The following is a 10,000-nucleotide window of genomic DNA, read 5'->3' on the forward strand; positions in this document are numbered from 1 at the left end:
TGTAAAGCGCATAGAGCCTGCTGTTGAGCGGGGATATGCGCTATACAAATGCTATCTATTATTATTATTTATTATTATTGAAGTGTCTTTAGGTCATTCCCAAAGGGGGGACATTTCTCGTTCATGCAAAGTAGAATTGTAAATGGGCTGATTCTTCAATGTACTCATAACTGTACCTGCTCTACAACAAGGAACTGCAGCTTTTTCTTTCCTAATCCTTACTATTGTCATTTTTCTCTACTTCTTTTGTATGTTCGTCATACTCTTGTGATCCACTATTTCCGGGGTGCCTTGAAAGTCGAAACAGACTTTGTGCTGTTGAAGCTAGAGAGGTGAGCAGAGTAAGTCTGGTTCCCTTTGAAGACTTCTCTGTTGACATCCACCCCTTGGCGCTCATATAACCATATGCAGTTGTGAGTGCCGTAAAACCTGTACTAGTACTAAATAAAATAAATAAAATTACACATTCCAGTCTATCATCCAGTTTTATTTCAATCCAAGAGATTCCTCGTCATAAAGTCGCCATGTCCCTTTGCGACGACAGCGATGAGCTTGCACTTTATGTGCTGCTTAATATAGTCATAGCAGAGCATAGAAAAAGAGGCTTATTTGGACAGATTGGCTTTTAAAATGAAATATTTTCACCCACAGGAAACGAGAGTCCCTCATCGTCTAAAGGTACAATGTTCACCTCTTATTTAATAAGTTATGGGTTCGAAATTTGATAGCGAAGGAAACATTTTCTTCTCTAAAAATTGCTCTTTTCACCCCCTTTGCTTTCATCCCCACTTTCTTTCCTCCCCTACTCCGTACCCTCTCCCACTTCTGGCCTTAAGGCTCCTTCTTGCTTTACTCCTGACTCTTTCTACATCTGTACTGCTCCTCCTGGCTCCTTCCTACTGCTTCATTTACTTTCATCAACACCCCTGATCTTAGGGTAGGTAAGGTCGAACACATAGTCTTCTTGGATAAGGGCAACAATTCTCTGAGGTCACATGTGCAAGTTGCGTGCGATAAAGACCCCTTGATGGTCTTAAAAACGATAAGAATAGGCTTTGGCCGCCACCAGGGAAACATTCGCCCATAACTGAGAAGGCTAGGTGTTCGATCTTACCTCCCTAAGATGAGGGGTGTGGCTGAAACTGAAAGACAGAAGTAAGGAGCCAGAAGTTGAAGTAGAAAGACTCAGGAGCTCAGAGGAAAGGGGAAAAGTGTCTTTAAGAGCCATTCTTTTGTCCAAATAAGCCTTTTTTTTTCTTTATTTTGCAAAGCAACAGCACATAAGTGCAAGATCGTCGCTGTCGTCGCAAAGAGACATGGCGGCTTTATGACGAGGAATCTCCCCGATCGAAATAAAACTGGACGATAGATTTGAACGTGTAAACAGACTACACAGTACACAGTTCGATAAAACGGACAGTTCGCGCATACGACGAAATTAACACAATTCATCGCTGCGTGTGCCCTGGGCCTAATAAGGCCCAAAGACTTGCCCAATTGGAGAAGTGCGTTAATTCCTGGGCAACAAGGAGAGTACCACACAGAAAGATTTAGATTTAGCAAGAGTTTTACTGCACTTGCACATCTGCTAGGTCATAAAAGTTCCGAAGATTGGATCTAGGTGTTACTAGAGAGCAGCGCAGCAAAGAGGAGGAGAGATGAAGATGATAGGTGTTCAATCAGAAAGAAGGAACAAACTACATCAGAGCACTTCATAGAAAACAATTTTAAATACAAGTAGCCAAAAACGATTTGCGTTGAACTCAAATTCAAACTCAAAGAAAGGAAAAGAAGCAGTTTCACGGATTGCTGAGATACTAAAAGTTTTATTGCTCAGTTAGACACAGTTTTTATCTTTTGGAAAACTAAAGTCATCTTATCGGTATCTCACGAAATTATTTTGTTTGATGAAACAATCTACTGTGACGTTTGGCCTTCCTATGATCCTCACTAGTCTAGTGATTTCTTTTGCCATGAAATAGCTTTACTTTACTTGCCAGAAGAAAGCGACCCGAAGGAGTTAGATGACAAAGAACAATTTTGTTCGAAGTCGCAGCGACTTTCAATATTTCATTTTCACTTCATTGTCACCTGTTAAGAGTATTTTTATTATCTTCTCGTCTTGGCATCTAAGATTCTCTTTCGGAGAAATATACTGATACAGGACCACGAGCAATTATTTTCGTGGCACGTATATTCAGGTATAGAACCGCTACCTTGGTGTAGGAGCCGAAACACCATCCTCAACTCCTCTATTACTATATTAATCAAACGTCGTTTTGTACGTTTGTTCCAGGTGAAGGAAAGGGCAACGGTAAACGACACAGTCCCACTGTGATACATGTACAAGGAAATATAACTTATTCATGTGCACAGTTTGGAAAGCTTCGATAAATATTATTATCAATACCGGTTATGTGATAAAATATAGCTCTTCATATACCTGATGAAATTGGGGGCTGCACTGGAATCGATGTCCTTGTTTAACTAAATTCTCCTATGTTAAGTGTCTTTACCATCAAAACATTGTCGTTGTAGCAGATTAAGTGTACCATTTGGTCGATGGTAAAAATTTTCAAGACCGCTTTAGGCTTAAGGAAATACTACCGTATCTATCTAAAAAAATGGGGGCTCCTATCGTTAGTTGCTTCTAGTAGATAGATAGATAGATAGATAGATAGATAGATAGATAGATAGATAGATACATAGATACATACATACATAGATAGATACATACATACATACATACATACATACATACATACATACATACATACATACATACATGCATGCATACATGAATGCAAACATACAAATACATATATGCAAACACACACACACACACACACACACACGCGCGCGCGCGCGCGCGCGCAGGTGCGCAGGCACGCAGGCGTATACGTACTTTGAGAGTACGTACTTTGAGAGAAAGATAGTGAGAGAGAGAGAGAGAGAGAGGAGAGAGAGAGAGAGAGAGAGAGAGAGAGAGAGAGAGAGAGAGGGGGGGGGAGAGAGAGGGAGAGAGAGAAAGAAGGATAGAGAGGAAGTGAGAGAGAGAGAGAGAGGGAGGGAGAGAGAGAGAGAGAGAGAGAGGGAGAGAGAGAGAACGCGTAGGCATGCCCTTTGCCCATCTACAAGTTTATTCCTGCTTACACAGAGCCCCTGCCGAGCCCGTGCTCATAAAGTCGTCCCCACACGCGGCATCGTCGATAGCCGGAAGAACGTTGAGTAGCTCACTTGGCATGTCCACAGCAGGTTTCTGCGAGACCACCGAGTGGTTTGAAGAGGCAGAAGAGACCACGTCGTCTTTGGACCCAACAGCAACAGCGTCGGTTGTATCGCCGGCGGCTTTCTTCTTCTTCTTCCTGCGTCTCATAAACTCTTCCTTGGCTCGTCGGATGCTGTCTACATCCACGTCATCTTCTCCCACCTTTTTCCAGCCCATACTGCTACCGAGAAGTAACTGGTGCAGATTCATGGAAGCTATTTTGGTACTCAGTGCTCCCATGACAGGTTCCCCACCAACCCACTGGCCGGAGCTGCTAGGGGACAGTGTGGTGGTGGAAGAGGCGCCCGAACAGCTGCAGCAGCTGCGTGTGTTGCTGGAACAGGTGGTCACAGTGCCCGTCATGGTGCTCACGATGCTGGTCATCTGGTCTGCGTTGACCTGACTGGCGGTGGACGGGACATCGTGGACACTCTCCATGCTGCCCCCGCCGCGGTTCCTTGACCGGTTGGCCTCCACCAGACTTTCTCGGCTACTGCAGGTGTTCAGCTCAAACTCCAGACCAGACTCTTCACCCTCGTCTTCTTCCACATGATTTAGGGCGTTGTGATAATCGCAATCCTTATTGGAGGAACCGTTCAGGCTCACGAGAGCTTTAGCAGCATCGTATTCGAGATCCACCGACGACTCCTTTCCGCTCAGGATGTATTCACTCGACATGCCCCCGGCTACACGAGGAGATTCACTTAGGCAGACGGACTGTTTGGATTTAGATCCCCAAATTGAAGCAATGGTAGACATCAAAAATGATTTCTTTGGAGAGGGACAGCGTTGAGCCGGAGTTGGTTTCCCACATGAGTAGTTCCCGCTGTCTACGCACGACTCGCCTGGCGCTAGCGGGGGGCTGGGGGATCTCTCCTCTGTCTTCTCTATAGGCAGGGCACGGTTAACCGAAGGTTCTCGACGCCTTGGGGAATTGCGTCTGCTTCCAGACAAAGACAGTGGCCCTGACAAAGCAGGACTTTGTTTCTCCATTGTTGACTCTTGTACGCTCTCACCTTTATCTGCTTTAAGGAAATCCTCATCTACAATGACATTGCTATTAATTTCTTGCCTTTCTGGGGACTTCTTTTTGACCGAAGGAGATGAATTCCTTCGCTTGTCAAACATCTGAATTCTGTCTACGGAAGCTCTTTTAACTGAGATTTGTTTCACAATATTTTCTTGCTTAAACTGTGGTGTGTACTGTTTTGGCTCACCAGAAGAGGCTGTCATTATCACACTTCTTCGTGGGCTCCCCAGCTTTGATTCTGTTTGATGGATTTTTGTCTCCTCAGAATTTATTGTCTTCTGTGATTCCAAGAGTGTTGGCTTTTTCAGCTCTGTCTGATTCAGTTGTGGATCGCTGCTTTTCTGAGGGCTTTTGAATTTGAGAAGATCTGGCTGCTTTAGCACCATCAAACGTTTAGCAGCTTCTATCTCCAACTGTGACCTGATGGGGTTACGTACGGGAGTCGTTACCGTTTTCCTGTGACCAGTTCTCGGGGCAGGCTTCTTGCGAAAACCTCCCGTGAATCCCACACCCTGAGTCGACTTCTTCCTTGCTACTTTATTCTTCGTTATTTTCACTTGAGGAGATCCAGGTGCGCCTTTGCCGAGAATCCATTTATCCAGGCGTGAGATGCGTTCCTCTACCTTATCAAAGCTAGTGGACGCCGTAGCTGTGGTTGTAGCAGCACCGGTAACCTCGCTGTTCTGGCTCTGATCTCCAAGTACTTTTGGCGGCCTCGGGTCGACTTCACTAGACTGTTCAGGAAGGGAAGCTGTGACTGGCGTTATATTGAGATATTTTCTAAAAAACCGGAAGTTTTCGTCGCCAAAATTATTATTACGACAGTAACCACCATTAGAAAAAGACGGCAAGGTACATACTTTGTACCTACAACCTCCAGGCAGGTAGTTGCACGATTGTGTCATGTCAGGGTGGTAAAAGTTGAAGATGTGTTCATACTTTTGTAACGCTCGGGCTTGATCAGCTCGGCACTTCCGTCTGACGTAATGACTTTCCATGCGCGTACGAAGATGACCCAGGTCGTGGCAATCATTTTCATGTTGGATGGCTCCGTTGTTTAGATTCGTGGCCGGCTTCCGCTTGTCCTTGTTTCCTTTTCCTTTAGCTTTTTTCCCTTCTGAGATTGTGTCTTGGCTGCTTTGCATTTGGCGGCAAGGACTGGGGCTCTCTGCTTTCTTAATAGCTCTGAAAATTTCCACAGGACTCCACGGCCTACTTTGTTTCACACACGGAGTGTAGATAGCAGAGGAGAGGTCAACCTCCTTGTACGGCTCTTTGTTGTTTGGTGCCGGAGCGTACGAAATGCAACATGTCTGCGGGCGGCGTCTCTCGGAAGAGCAAGATCGCCTCGAGTTTGTGCGGTTGTTGCCCGGCACAGCTTGGGCAGTCTCGTTCTCTGTTACTGTTGGGTCCGGGGCAGGAACACAACTGCGGCAACCACCGCATGGCATGGCCGTGCTGATCCTCCGGCTGTCGTTAGCTGAGGACTTGTTGTATGAATATTTCGATAAGAGCATCTTGCAGAGTGAGTCCCCTCTTTTAGATCTTGTGTAATGTCTACCCAGACTGGATAAGCAACACGAAGAGGAAGGACAACTGCAGCAACCTGGGGTGCATACGGAGGACAGAGGCTTGCAACACGACAGGCGACATGTCTTAGGACAGACAGAGCATGATATGGGACAGTACGAGGGTTTTGGACAGCAGGGAGTAGGGCAACAGAATTTTGGTCCACATATTCCGGGCACTGAGACGCATGTCTGACAACAGGGCTTGGTACATGATGGGATACACGGCTTACTACAGAAGGTCACTGACGGTGGGCGGGGGCATGCACTCGGTGCGCACACCTTCCTGGGTGGGCATGGTGATGGACAACATACACACAAAGTAGGCCGGGGACAACTCCTTGGTTTACGTTTTTTGGCAACAGGCGAGCAACAACACACACTATTTTTTGCCGGGCGTCGGCGAGGGCAGGGATTGGTCCTGAGGGTGCAGCAGATTTTACAGCCGCAGTTGGGTAGACAAGAGGCGGTGCATATGGAACACTGAGGGGAGACGCACGTGAAGCTTAAAGAGCGAGGTCTGTAGGGCGGGCAAGGTGGCGTAGGTCGACATGAAGAACACGGCATCTTGGAACTTAGACTAACACTTATGGATCTTCTTCTCGTAGGAGGAGAACAGAGTGAGCTGCAACGAGTTGGTGAGAGAGGAGGTTCACAACAATAGGACGGTTTCCTACTGAAGGGTCTAGGGCAAGGACTGCGCGAGCGAGGACGTGATCGACTTTTACCCGCAACCTTTTTCTCTGCACTCCCACTTTGTTCGGGAGAATTATCTTTATCTGCTTTCACTGCTGATTTCGCCTTAGTTTTGGGAGACGTTTGGGGAGGACCTCGATTACCATGCAGCTGTGGGATTTCCTCAGTTCCGCCGTCTTTACCCACTCGAGCTGTTTCTCTTTCTAGAAAATCAGTTTTGAAGCCTGTTTCCGTTTTTTCTTGCGAAACGTTATACGTGTTTGCTTGTTCCGAAAAGAATTTGTCAAAGTGCCCTTCAGCCTCACAACCACAGGGTGACCCTTTCCCCTGATCCTGGACGCGAGCTGGTGCTGAAGCAGGTGGTACTGCCTTTGCTGGTGAGCTAACAGGAGCAGGTTTGACGGTCTTGGTAGAAGTGTTCTCTTTACCCTCAGGAGTGCATTCTGCGGCAGCGTTGCCAAATCCTAGAAGAGATTTGAACCACTCCCAGCAAGATTGTTTTTTCTTGGTCTTTTCTGTTTTTCTCTCACCTTGTGTATCTGTTTCGCTATGACTAAGGAACGGTTTTTTCCCTACTGTTTTTGAAGCGCTCCTTTTAGCATCCCCCTGATTGTACTTGCAGAGATAGCTGTTGTATATACAGTGTGCGTTGTTACTCGAGGTCTGTCCACAGTCGGTGCACGAGCTTTTCAGAGGAACGACTTTACTTCCGCGATAACTGCATGGTTTACGGCATTCCATACCAGGCTGCAACAGCCCCGCAGGTTGCTACTTAGAAATCAGGACCCAAGCTGTGCTTGAAGGCGAGTCTCGACCATTTAATCTTAGACCCGTCCTCGTTTCCCACGCCTTCGAGACTGCTCGCTCGCTGACTTCTTTCTCAAACCCCCAAGTCAATACTAGATTCTAGATCTAGATCTAATCTATGTCCTCATAAACATACACACAACATCGTTAGGCCCACGAGAGGGTTCTCAACTGCCTGAAACAGATCTAAATCATTATTTCGATGAGACCAAACCTTGATGTATTTTTGCGGTAGGTGCCCTGAATATTACAAGTACACAGCTAATTTTTTTGCAAACAGCAAGCTTCCCCCCTGTTTGTTTGTTGATGGCGGAGCGCACAGATTCAGCACGTCGCCCCAATACGTCATGGTTTTGTGTGCGTCTTGAAATTTTGGGTTTGAGAGTTTATTATCAATCTCCAGATCAGAATCGCTTTTTTTCAGACTGCTCCTACTGCTTTTATATTTCATCTTTATCCACATATTATACCTATAAAGGCGTTTTCATGAGCCAGAGTGCATGCACATGCAAATAGGTATTAGAACACGGTCTTTCTTTTTTTTTAACTCCCTAACTTGTTTGCTTGAAACTTGGCAATGAAATGCATTTGGTACATGTACAATGAAATGCTCAGCACAAAGTTACGTAGGATTTGACTTGATTGTCAATCGAGACTCGTGGCTTGTAACTCGGCGGGGGCGGGGGAGGGGGGAGGCATAGAAGCCAATAAAGTTTAGATTTTAAAAGTAGGTATTTTTTACGCCCCCGTCGAAAAAAATTTAGATAATCTAGGAAGCTGGCTATCGACTCTGCCTGTCTGGGCTAACCCTGGCTGAAAAGGATACAATATCCCAAAAGAAAGACCAACATACATGCACTAGATAAAAATTTTCTCCCTACCCGGGAATCGAACTCGGGTCTCAAGTGTGGGACTTGGACAGCGCCTAACCGCTACACCACAGATGCAGATATTGAAACCTGTGAGATTTACAAAGCGTTATCATTGTCAGTTACAGAAAATTAAAGATTGGGGCCATTTTCTCCACTTCGCTTCACAGGGTACAGCGGCGAAGAAAGGAATTTTGTATCCTCATTTGAAATGGCGAATCTACGGAGAAATACTCTATTAAAACCCTTTAATCCCTTTCTATCCCATTCCTTCTTTAATAATCTATTTCGGAAACTGTTTTTTGAAGGCACTTTGACTGCATTCCAAGTTCTCTTACCTTCATCAAAATCTAGATGCCAAGTGCCGGTCATCCCCCCCCCCCACCCCGAAAAAAATAGTAAAGTGGCCCATTTATGAGGATTGTAAAGGAGTCCCAGTTCCCTCCTTTCTTTTTTGGCTACTGTTGAATTTGATTATGATATACCATAATAAGCTACATTTGACTTCAGAAGCACACATGTTTTTTTCCTCAAACTCTGTAAAACGCTGCACACGTAGTCACCCCACAAATGGGCGACTGGGCAACGAGCGAAATTATTCATAGTTGTCTCTCCGAACCATTTTGTTCCTTTCGCCATTCGATACTGAACGATGGTACTAAAAGGTGTAAGACAGTGGTTGTTATGGATTGCTGCGCCGATAAAAGTAAAGCACGGGGGCTTTTGTGGCCTAGAGGTTAAAGTGTTTGTCTTTCATTCGAAGGTCTCCTGTTCGAAAATCCGGGTAGCGATTGAAAAATTTTGTTCTCTAAAATTGCCTCCTTTCACATTCTTTCCTGCTCTCTAGCAGTGTTCTTTCGTCTGCTTTCGTTTCCACTTTCTACCCCACCACCTCACCTCCTTTGTCACCTCCTTACTTTATTTCTGCAGCCTTTATACTGCGACTCCTTGGCGCCTTCTTACATCTGTCTTTCAGCAATACCCCTGATCTTCAGGTAGGAAAGATCTATACCTAGCCTTCTTTTCACAGAGGTCCCGTGTGCAAGTTGCGCACGTTAAAGATCCCTTGGAGGTCTAAAATCAATAAGAGTAGTGTACACGAATGTGGTGTTTGCATCTTATTAATTTTCAATTCAAATTTTAATCTTATCATTTAGATCAAGATGAAAACATCTTAGTATTAATAGAATTTAAACAGGACTGTTATCGAACAAACATCATTTAATTTACATTACACTCGGGCAAAATTCAAAATTTTCTACTTACTGAAAATGTTTAAGGTGTCCCGCGCGCTTATGACGTTATGCAGTTGCGAGCGCCGTAAAACACGTACAATAAAAAAGTAAAGCACTGCAACCCCCCCCCCCTCATGTCGTCATGCACCACGGAGATAGGAACCCGCTGTTTCCTGACCTCTAAGTAAGACAAGCTGCAAACCCAACTGTAACCCGCACGGTGACCTCAGATGTCGTGCTCTTTGTCAAACAGTTCGAAATGGAGAAAGGGGTGAGTAATTTTTTACTTTTTCCATTTGTCGTTCCACATGTCATGCCCAATGATGATGGCGTAAGTGTCGAATTAGCTCAAAATGACTCGACAATGCTTGGGACGATTGGCAGTCTGCCGCATCACCTGTCGCGCCATCTCGTCGCTACGTCAGAATGACAAAGTTCTTTCTACTCAGTACCTAGTTTTGAGAAATTTGACGTCAACATAAACATTTTAGTTTTACAATGTAAAGCTTTTTCGAAGGCAATTCTTT

The sequence above is a fragment of the Aplysia californica genome, unplaced genomic scaffold, assembly GCF_000002075.1.
Source record: "Aplysia californica isolate F4 #8 unplaced genomic scaffold, AplCal3.0 scaffold00108, whole genome shotgun sequence".
Lineage (NCBI taxonomy): Eukaryota > Metazoa > Mollusca > Gastropoda > Aplysiida > Aplysiidae > Aplysia > Aplysia californica.